The sequence below is a fragment of the Rhea americana genome, unplaced genomic scaffold, assembly GCF_003343005.1.
Source record: "Rhea americana isolate MKP2758 unplaced genomic scaffold, rheAme1 scaffold_12, whole genome shotgun sequence".
NCBI classification, from domain to species: domain Eukaryota; kingdom Metazoa; phylum Chordata; class Aves; order Rheiformes; family Rheidae; genus Rhea; species Rhea americana.
In genome coordinates, this window is record NW_028185261.1 from 5,798,709 (window position 1) to 5,810,357 (window position 11,649).

Consider the following 11,649-nt stretch of genomic DNA (forward strand, 5'->3'; position numbering starts at 1 on the left):
GGGGAGCGCCGCGGCGGCCGGTGCCCCGGCGCGGTGCCCGGGGCCGGGCTTGCTGCGGCCCCGCGGGCGCCTGTTGCGCCGCCCGACGCTTCCCGAGCGCCTCGTAACGAGCCGCGCAGTCCAGCAGTCGAGCGCAAACGCTCCGAAGTGTAGAAATGTACTGTTCTGTCGGGCTTAGTCTCATCACCCGAACTCCCAGTTCGCACAGAAGACTGTGCGGAACAGTCTTCAGATGTGTTTCGTGCTTATGCCACATCAGAAAGTGCAAAAAGTGTTCTTACGTTGTGTGTGATGGTGGTATAAGCCTCTAGCCTATTTGCAGCCCTATAACACCCACAAGAATTTCAGACTTTGTAAGATTAAGACATAGAATATAATAGWTCCACATTATGACTTGCATTTTCAGTTACACATATTATTAATAATCAGTCTCTACTAGGTTCTCTAACAAGCTCCACTAGAATTACATTATGATAAACTAGACACCATTTGTAAGCACTTCCGCTTGTATACACTTGAAATAGAGCTTTCACTAAGGGTTAAATTGGTAGTGGATGAACACTTTGAAAAACATTCATGAACAAATTATTAATGTAACAAGCTAATTTGGGAGTTATGCCCTGTTCTCCTTAGTTAATCCAGTAGAAGGGGAAAAAAAAAAAGACTTGAATTCACATCTAATTGAAGAGTTGTCTGGGATATAACTGCAACTTTAGCCACAGTATACTAATTCTCTTAACTTGGAAATAAAAAGAGAGTAGAAACAAAACTTCAATATGTCAAATAGTAGCAGAAAGCACTCTCTAATGTCATGATAGATGAGAATATTTACCATAATTCTCTGTATTTTGATGGATTCTTGGGCTGACTTAGCCACATCACTATCCAGGAAGCAGTAGTAGAGTGTGTGCTTAGGGAGTGATGACATTTGTAATATAACTCATGACAGATGCAGAATCCTTCAGCAGTGTAAACATGGCTGACTTCTGAAATACTGCAGACACTGCAGCTTTACTCCAGTAGAAAAGTATGTATATATGGTAAGACATTTTCCAGCTCTTCTTGATGATATATACATGCAACTTAGGATCATGATCCTGCAGAGGTTAGTCAAGAGCACAGTGGACACACAGAACGACAAAGGACCTTCAAAGATCAATACAAGCTGCCTGGTCACCAGGAATCCCTGCTCTTGATGGAAGTCTGCTCAACTGACTTGCTCTGCATGACATGCAGAGCTGGTATCTAAGGAGKTGAATGGGGCAGGTTCAGAGTACTTTGCTTCTTTTTGATGAAGGGATCCACAAGGATTTTTTTTTCCCAATTCAGTGTTAAAAATAAATTAAAAAAAGTGCGCTTTGGGGAATGCTATAACCAGCTCTAGGATCTGACAAGAAAAGTGTCTCAAGCCATCTTTAGTTCTTGCTCCACTTAGGCTAGACTCAAGCAGCATGCTTGAGATGTAGGAGCCCCACACGATCACATTAGTTGCCTGGAGATAAATTGCTGAATGTGTTTTAGAGGTGTGCTGAAAGCAGAAAGGCCAAACATTGCCTCAGAGGGCCACAGTAACTGAAAGTCAGACTCCTTCCCTGTTGTAAGAACAGAAGTGTTAAATACGGCTGAGTGTCTTTTGGATTATATTGCTCCCCTTGACTGGTCCAGAACAGCATTGGCTGGACTTTCTTTTTTTAAGCACAATGAAAAAAGTGATTTTTTGGAGAGGAAGAGGTGAGCTAGGCATATTGTGATGTGAACCAGAGGAGACTGTACTCCAACAATTTTAAGTGCTTTACTGATCATACTGGATATGTTATTTTCTATATCCTGGCCAAAGATACTTCTCCATGCATCTCATGCACAATGAGATAATCAAAATGACTCAAAGGGTATTGCCTTCCTGTCTTCTGAAATCTTGACTTGGGTTGAAGAGAAGCTTTGTGTGTTGAGATGTACATCTTCCCTTTAGACAACCATGCATTCCATAGTCTTAACTCTATACTATAAAGACTATAGAAAGTTTGGAAAAATGCCATAATATTAAATTATGCATCAATTTGTAGATAAATGAGATAATGGAGATGTGAAAGGATTGTTCCATTGTTCTAGAATGCCTCTTGGTACTCACTTTGCCACACTTTAAGAATATATCATTTGATCAAATAGACTACTGGCAAAGCTAGATAACAGAATGATATATTTCAGTCTTGCAGGGCAAGATCTTAATTTTTGTATGCTGATAAGCACTAGAGGATATATGTGAATGAATTGTACTAATGTTGAACYGTATTAATATTTGCAAAGTACTTGAAAGTCCTCTGATGACAATTACTACTGAAGCACTAAACGTTATTAAGAATATGTTCTTCATGTGATAGCGGAAGTATGCCATTAGAGAAATAACAAAAGCAGAAGAACTGGCAAGTGTTTGAACAATAGGCTGAARATCTAAATCAGTGACCTGGAAGAGGACTGATTATTTTAAAATGCTGATGAAAGCTACATTTCTAGTTACAGTAGTAACTTGAATATCCCCCAGATCAGAAACTGAATGGATTTGGGAAGTTGAGTAGCTCTGTGTTAGAAGATTGTAACAGTTTTAAGTTAAAATAGTGTCCTAATTGTTTCATCCTTTCACCACCATCAATACTGATAAGGCTAAAAAACCCACAAGATATTGCACAAAGGTTGCACTGATAAGGGTGAGTGTGAATTAGAGATGAGTTAGGCCAAAAGTATGTATTAGCACCTAACTAAAAGCAAAGATTTCTCTATAGAACTGTTCAATGCAAAGAGTATCTCTAGAAATAGTTTGTATCATCATACAAACTATACAAGGGAACTAAATTCAGGAAATAATCTAGCAGATATCCAAACAGTTGGCCCAAACAGGGTTTGCCTCCAAAGTGCAGCAGGATACAGTGGTTCCAGCTCCCTGCTGGGGACCAGAGCACCTAGGCAGTGTTTTCTGCTCCCATATTCCCTCTCCTCCCTGCTCTCACTTAAAGGGCTGCCTTAATGGACTATCTTATCTCCCTGGTGGGTTTGATATCTAGTGATATTAGATATTAAAAAATGAAATTTTGGTTCCATCACTATATTTACTTCTATTTAATATGCCTCCCCCCACACACACTTCAGGAAAATGAGTCATGCTTGCTGAGCCCAGCTTTCTGCAGGACCTGCACGCAAATCTTTTCTTCAGCTGGTGACACTATTAACGAACTTTTCTGGTAATTCTTGCTTCATGCCATGGAGTGCTTCCCAGCTTTCACAGATTTTAAAGGCAGCATTGCTGGTGCTTGAGAGCAGGCCAAGTGGCAGCAAGGGATTATTCTCCTTCAGAGGGCAAATGAGCTGGCACTGAAATGCCTTCTCCCTGCCCGGCCTGCTGTCACACTGCTCTTCTAGTGCAGCTTAGGCATCCTGGGGGATGCTCTAAATTATGCTGCTTGTCACTGTCCTTAAAGGACTATTATTGCTGCTGGGAATCTCCAGAATGAAGCAAACTCAAGCTTGTTCTTCCCTGCCAACACAGCAGGGCTAAGTGGCAGCAGCAAAGTATTTTTAAAAGGACTTCGTGCCTGCACCCTAAGTGCTCTGGCAAAGAACACAGAGCAACAGACAGGACAATCTGAGCTAACTTGTTCAAATGATTCCACGGGGCATTTAGTGAAAGTGTTTGCCTGTCAGCTGTTTCACGTAAGCCACTGTTCAATATGAAGAATAGTGCCCAAAGCACCCAAATGAGAGCTGAGTTTCTCAGCCACAACGTACACTCCTGTGAGTTTACTAAGAAGGTGCTGTTCTGTGAGAGCCTGAAGAAACTGAGGCCCAGCTTTTACCTCTGCAGTCCCCATGCACTTCTTTGGGAAGTCAACACACCTTGTGGCAACAGCCAGAACAGATTCAGAAATGAAGACATCCCTGTGCAAATTCAACATGCTTTACAGTAGATTTTCACAAATGATCAATATGACAATAGTGATTGCAATTTGGTAACTTCTTTTTTCTTTTTAATAATCAGGCAGATACAAGTTCTGGACTAAGGAATTTGCATGCATAGCATAAAGTAAGATTTCTAGGAACATGCTTCTATAAAAATGCAGTAGTCAGGGAATATTAACACTAACCACTTTGCACTTACAGAAGATACTACATATTTAATTGACAAATCAATTAATGCTGATGCATTTCCAACAACCCACATGAGGGCAGAGAGAGTTTTCATGTAGGTTTTAAGAGGTACAAAAATAGCATTTCTGAAAGCAAACAGGGGTCTCAGACTGTATGCAGGAAAGCCATTAGATGAATCATTTTCTTTTCCCTTTCTCACTTACCTCCTTTCTTGCCTTCTTTTATTCAGCAGGGTCTGATCTTCAAGGGTGCAAAGTCTATTTCAGCACATCTGTCATCCTCACAGCTGCACTGAACTAACATCAAAGCAATTGCACAGAAACCCTAACTTTGCTGTTTTACTGGCTGGAGACATACCAGCCCCTGGACTGTTGCATATCTATGCCATTTAAGTAACTGCAGAGGATATTTTTCCCAGGCTCTATAAATAGCTGGATCCTGAGGTCGGGGCTCAGCCTTCCCAGCTTTGTCTGAATATTAGCTGAGCTTTCACGTGGCAGAGCAAAGCCATCAGCCAGTAAGTTGAGAGGTCACACAGTCCAGCTAGGCTGGAGCCCAGCACAGCTACAGTATCTCTAGGGAAGGAAGAGGTGGCCCCAGGCTGAGCTTAAATAATGCCCCTGGGCTAAGGCAGGTGTGGGTGGGGGGTCTCAGATGGGGCTACTCAGGGCCGTTAAGGTCTATTAGTGCCCGGAGGGCCTGGCAGTTCTTCAGCTGCACACTGAGTGCACTCATCTGGGCAAGTGGTAGATTTAGAGCAATAGGTTTTGCATAGTTTCATGTTACATGGGATGAGGCTTTTAAATGAAAGCTGAGATCAGAGGTGGTAGTAAGCGGGAGCTCCCAAGTGGGGAGATGACAGCCTTAATGAGACTTTGCCTTGRTTTCCCTACACATGCTGTCACACAGGTCAGCAATGTCTTCCCCAACCCTACCCTGCCAAGTACTGACTCTGCCCTTGGCTCACTTGCGGCCAGCCTTTGATAACAGATTGCTTCCTTTCTCATCCGCCTTTTTTACATCCCTGATAGGCCAGACACAGACAAATTTATTTTTTCAAGCATGGGTCATGGTCACATTGCCACAACTCCAGGAATGTCAAAGCATCGTCCACTCGTGGCAGCCATGAYTCTAACTTAGGCAGTAATAATAGCTATAAAGGTCTATCCTGATATTTGTTTAACTCATATTGCAGCAAAATCCTGAACCATCTTGTTTATGAAAGTAAGAGTCATTGTTCACAGTTTGACTGTAGGCACTGGTTAGGCAAGTCRTCTCAAACTCTAAAGATGTTATCTGGAAAATTAGGGAGCTGCAGTTRAACTCAGTTTCTGGATAAGTGTGGTAAATACTGAAGAGGTTTATTAATGCATCAAAGCTTCTTGTGAAAGGGTCTAAATCCTTCTCTGGAGGCCGACATAGAAAGAATTAACTTTCTCCTTCTTCCTGTAGAAATGATCACRACTGCTACACTGCATGCAGGGAAGAGGCAGCTGCAATGAATTATTTATCTGTAGCACACTGTAAGAGGGATGTGCTGTGATTAATTGTAGAGCTGGGCAGGAAATGGCTTCCTTGTCCCAAAAGATTTTTGAGATTAAAAATGTGTTGCTATTCCACACTGGGATAAAACCAAAATCCCTTTAAAAGATCTTATTAAAAATAGTGGAGAGAGAGCAAGACCCACCTACAAAAGTAACCTGAATACTTCTGTGGATATAACTCCTTTGCATGATGAAAGCACAGTAGACATTTTTTAACGCCTAAAAAAAACTTTACTGCGTGGGGTCCAAACCATCCCTACAGGATGCTCTAGCAAGAAGGGTTGGGGTTGTTACAGATACTTAGATACTTCTCAGTCTGTCCTAGTTGAAAGATAACTGTGCAGACCAACACACTGCAGTAGAGACATGAACCTCAATCATCTCACATGAGTGCTCTCACTGCTAGGATGGAATGGGGCTTAACTCTTGATTTTTTGTGCTGAAGCACTGCCCACTTCATTTCAACAGAAGATTTGTTATTGAGTCTGCTGGATTACTTTGTCCTCAGAGAAATTGCTTATACTGGCTTTTCTGTTCCAGCAAAATGCTACAGAGCTGAATGATGTTTTATAAAGCTTTCCTCCTCCAGGTGGGAAACCTTATTTTAAAAAGCTTACAGGGAAGCGATTTTTTGTTTCCAGAGTCATTTTGCCCATGTGTCTCCCAGACAAGGAGTTTTCCTCTTTTTTTTTTCTTTTTTTTTTTCTTTTTTTCCAACACTCCCAGTGCAAGTGTGTAACGATGACCRCACAGGAGTGTCCTGCTGTATTTCTGAGGGATGCTCAGTATTGACTCACTAGCTATGATGTAGCAGAAGCTTCAGAAGTTGAATCTTACTCCATCTAAAATCACTCTCCTACTATAAAAGGAATAAAAAAGCTTGCCTTATCTTCATTATAGTTGTAGAAGTTCACACTTGACATTACTTCTCCCCAGAGTACAACCATGGTAAAGAAAAAAATTATGGTGACTGAAATAACTTGAGTATATATTATTAAAAATATATGATCTTTTTAGCACTGGGTATGGGTTGGTGAGGGTGGATACCTCTAGGGATTTGTAAACAAATCTGGAAGATCACATTCATCCTTTTACTGGCACCAGAAGAAGGATTTGAGAAAAGCACCRGGTGTCTCCTTTGGTCTTTTTTGAGATTAAGCAGACAGATATGAAAAGGAGATGTCATGTGAGGAAGTACCGCTCACTTAGAGAGTACAGCAGCAATGATTTCAAAACATTTTGCAAAGAATATGTACTTTGAAGCTCTTTGAGCACTGGGACATGAGAAAGGAATATCTGATTGAGAAATATTTTGAGCTACATGAGCCAAATGCAACTTCCAGGAATGTGCAAAGAACACAGACCTGCCAAATTCCAGTCTAGTCTAGCTACAGCCACCTGTAACTGTGACACATCCCAAATCCATTATCTCCTTTTAGTTCCCTAAAGGTTGGCAAAAGTTGTCAACATAGTTTAATATAGTCTGGAAAAAAAAGCAYGATAATTCATGAATGATGATCTCTCTGCCACGTGGGATATCGGTTTTGACGCTGACCATGCAATCTTCCTCTAAGAGGCTTGGATACAAGGTTTACATCACCATGATGTCATGCAGAGAAGACTAGTATGACACTTGGGTAACCTCTGTTTCCTCCTCTAAGCAGCAGAAGCAGTCTGTCCATAGTCATAGTTACACAAACATGTATCACTACCTTGTYTCAGGACCTCCGCTGCTGTCTTAAGCATCCTGAGCCTACCTCAAAGTGGAGCCTTATGATTTTGTTTAGATCAGAGCTATGCACTGTAGAAGATTAGAGCATTTTCTCAATCCTCCTTTGAGAGCACTGTTAGTATCACCAGGGAGGCTGCATTCACTTTGTTTTTGTCCAGGCTGTACAACACATGCCATGGCCCCTGTGCACCAGCCCCGTAGCTCTCCCACACAGCGCTCCTCCACACAACATGATCTGAAATCCACTGCCACAAACCAAGGGGAGCAACGGGGCTGCATCTGCCAAACCACTTGGGCTCAGCTGCCCCCGGCTCAGCTCAGCAGCCTGCACTGTGCACCACTAGCCTGCAGCTGGTGAAGGTTTTACTCCCTGAGGAAACAAATTGCAGGCTGGTAGTGACTGCAGTCTGAGTTGCTCAGTCTGAATGTACAGCTGCTGACAACATCCGGAGATGCATCACTGTTTTATTAAATGCAATACACTTTAAAATTTTGGAAAGTATTCAGAAGAACTGACCAGAGCCATGTTCTTTCACACGTTGATATGTGGGTGCCCGCAGAAAGCATGGCTGTTTAGCATCTAGCATGGGTGAGCTCTGCTGCGGGCTCAGATCACAGCAACGCAAGAGCGTCAGAGATGACAGTGACACCCTCTGTCACTGGTGACAGGCCTCCTTTGCTCATTTGTGAGTAGCCCCAGAGTTGTGATAGTCCTTTTTCCTGTGGCTCTTGCTACAGTGATTCAGACCTGTGAAGTCTCCGATCCAATTGCCARATCTGCTTGGCCCTGTGCTACACTCCCAAAGCCGCCACCAGAACCAGGTAGCCAGCTTCTCAAGGGAGRCCTGACACTGAGAGCGTATGACAGTCCTATCACATGTTTTCAAGTGGCTGCCTAGTCACATCCAAGTGAAAGTCACTGTGCTGGTCACGGTTGAAAAATTTTATGAAATTTCGGACCCGTTCTAGGAGAGTGAATCACTGTGTTGTGTGCATAATCTTTTAGGCGACTTTTGCACCAGAGACAACAAGGAATAAGCAAGAGGCAGTTCTCCACAGATGCTTTGGAGGTCTAGTCTCTCCAGCATGAAGAAACAGATCTGATAACCCATTGGCATCATGTACCACACATTTAGTCAGCTGAATTTTTAAGGAGAAAGATAGATGGGTTTTATTGGCAGGCTTTTAACACAGTTTGATAATTATCTTTTAATTTGATACAGTCAGACGTTGAAGAAAATGTCATTACTCATAAATGGCATAAATTATAAATCCATAAATGCATGTTTTTAAAATAATTATTCCAATATCTATGCTTAACATATGGATCTGAGATTACCTGAAACAGGAACTGTGTCCATTATCTGAACAGTAACTGGGCAAAATCCAATCTTCAGTAGTCATTAAAAAATTTAGAGTTAGTGAGATTTTATCTATTTTCAAATACCACTCTAAACTTTATTGTGCTTAATCTAGTTTACTCATTAAAGGAACATAAAAAGGGACATTAAGAATGTGGATTTAGTGTAGCACAACAGTTAAGATGAAGAGTAATGGCTGGGAAGCCTTAACTCGCAGGTTCTACTGCTGTAGTAATGTTTCAGAAATCATATTACTAGGACGCAGGCATTTTTCATAAGATATATAGGCAGAATAAATGTTTTCTTTTGCCCAGCAGAAGCATCTCTCCTGATCTGATGAACTCACACATGGGTGTAATTTTATGCACACCCATAGCAGCCTCCATCTATCTGTTGCAATGGCCTTTGGTCTCCACAGGGCTGTGTAAAGGTTCAAGCACCCAGGCTAAGTATTTCCCCCTTTGCTGATGGGTTTAGGAGTCTCACTCTAACACTAGGGCCACAGGCTGGATTGCTTGACTTAGTCCTGGATAACATTTTCATAAAGTATGATGTGCCAGCCTGGTTAAAAGTACCTTGGTCTCCAAACTGTTTTTTTTTTTTTTTTTTTTTTTTTTTTTTTATCATTTGTGATAATATGCTTTCTGATGATATGCACTAGAAAAGATCTGTTTTCCAGGTGGTAGAAAGTCTGGGAGAGGAAATGAACTGATTGTATTTGTTTGTGTATTTGTTTGTTTAAATTGCTATTTTTCAATCTCTTAATCAGCAGGGGCTGTTACCTTTTGAGGAAATAAGACCACATGAAAAACAAACAAAATTGTTTATGAAAAGATCTTTTGCGGGTCAATGGCTTTTCTTTTCAGCATATAGGAAGCCTTGTCCTGTTTACGTATGGTTCTCAGGACTGTATGATTATCTGAGCTGTTAACACATAGGCATAAATTTAAGAAAGAGTGAAATGCTGTCTAGCTGAGATATTCAYTTGACTGATGTTCGAGGGCAGCAAATAATTTTTTGATACAAGTAAAATGTGGTAAGATTCTGGCTTTGGGAAGTACATTTTCGTATATATTGCACGGAATTATTATGGGTCTATTTTATGGGTGTGTTTGGAGGGGTGGGATAGCAGGCCTCTCTGTGCTAGGGAGCAGAATGATGTGTAATTTGGTTGCTCTCCATCTTTCTTTCAACAGGGTGCCTTTTCCTGACCAGATTCCCCTAGTTCACAGGCAGTAGAAGAAGTAAGAAAAAATGATCTGAGTTTGAGTTGTGCACATGTATAGCCATATATTGCCAATACCAAAGAATCAGCTTACCCTTAACTTTAATGACCCTTTAATAACAAGCTGGTAACAACCATAAACCACAATTGGGTTTATCTCCTTACCTTTTTCTCCTTGAACGTAAGAGATTTGCTATTATTCTCAGTATTTACTTGGAATTTAGGCTAACAGAATGGTACAGGACAAATCATAAGTATGATTTATTAGGTGTTAGAGAGAGATGGTTGGAATTACAAGGACTTTCCATTTTGTTCTTTTACCTTCAAAGATTTATTTTTTAAGGTAATAATCTGTTTTACTGCACTTATAAGCTATTATATTGCTTTAGGTATAGGCCACTGTTCCAGGATTTACCAATAAATAGAGGAAATGACACACTTTTAAAAAGGAGATTAAAATGTGATGACTAGCTTGCATATTTTTGTTTTCTTACTATTTTACTCTTTGATGCTCAAAATAAATCTGTATATGCGGCTGATACCATAAACCGAAGTAGGCAGTCTGACCCTCTGTAAAGTGTTCCTTATGCTGTACTTGCAAGAGGTAACATATTCGCTGAGTCCTGGGTAGGAAGCCAGATACGAAAGCAAGCCTGAGTTCCTTGCCTAAGCTTGATTTTCAAAGATATGTGATTTTCTGTTATCACTTACCAAAGAATATCAAATCTATACATTCATGTGTACCACTCAGGAACAGCAATTGTATAACCTTTTTCTCCTTGGAAGCGTTCCAAATCAATATTTTTTTTCCGTTGCAGGTAAAATTAGGAACACATTAAAAAAATGTTTTGTTCAGATCCTTTTGTAGACTGTGGCCCTTCAGGCAATAGTCTGTAGGTAAAAACTAATATATGACTGAAATAGAATGGTCTTTTGTATGGTTTCTAATGATGTTTGAGGGAAAATAAGGCCAATAAATAATATTTTAATAATATTTGATAAATTGCATGGTGGTGAGTATTTCCTGAAACAAGTTTGGTATATTTTGTCCCCAGTGAGTCTCACAGGCTGTGCTCTCACCTGTATTGGCACAGTATAAAACCTGTTTTCAACGGTTAGACATCAAATTGAACATATGTGAGACACAACTGTTGGCTTCAATGTTGAATGAATGAATCTTAGATGTTAGCTATCATTTATTTGTCTCATGTGTGCACCCATGTGTATCCCAGGCATTTTTATTTAATTATTCAGGAACTGGCACATGACTTGCATTATCTCCTTCCTCTGGGTATCTTGCTGACAGAACAGTGTGAAAGAGCAATCCCTAACCCATATACCATTGAAACTGTTCATGAAGAAGCAAGATGCCATAAAAACACCCCTGTCATGTGAGCAGAAATTACACTTAATACTAAGTACTGTTCCTTAATGCAGAGCAGGGTTGTATTCATACCAGCAAATTGATTCAAGCTGCCACAAAAGAGTTGTAAGGTTTCATCTTAATTTGCAAGTATATATATTCGGGCTATGTCATTTTGATGGATACAGAACTGTGTACTGCTACAAGGCCGACACATGTATTTATTTATTCAGGAAAATATATGGCATGAAAACATTCATTATAAAAGACTGTGTGGTCTAATGGCC

At 40.7% G+C, this 11,649-nt stretch overlaps 1 protein-coding gene across 1 annotated transcript in view; it reads right to left on the reverse strand.

The window, feature by feature from the left end:
* The window catches only part of MTX2 (metaxin 2), a 42,202-nt gene extending 37,691 nt beyond the window's left edge, over nucleotides 1-4,511 (reverse strand). The window contains exon 1 of the mRNA XM_085322488.1: nucleotides 4,341-4,511. The gene's annotated coding sequence lies outside the window, so the exon portion shown is untranslated. The remainder of the gene's footprint in view (nucleotides 1-4,340) is intronic.
* Between the last annotated feature and the right edge of the window lie 7,138 nt (nucleotides 4,512-11,649).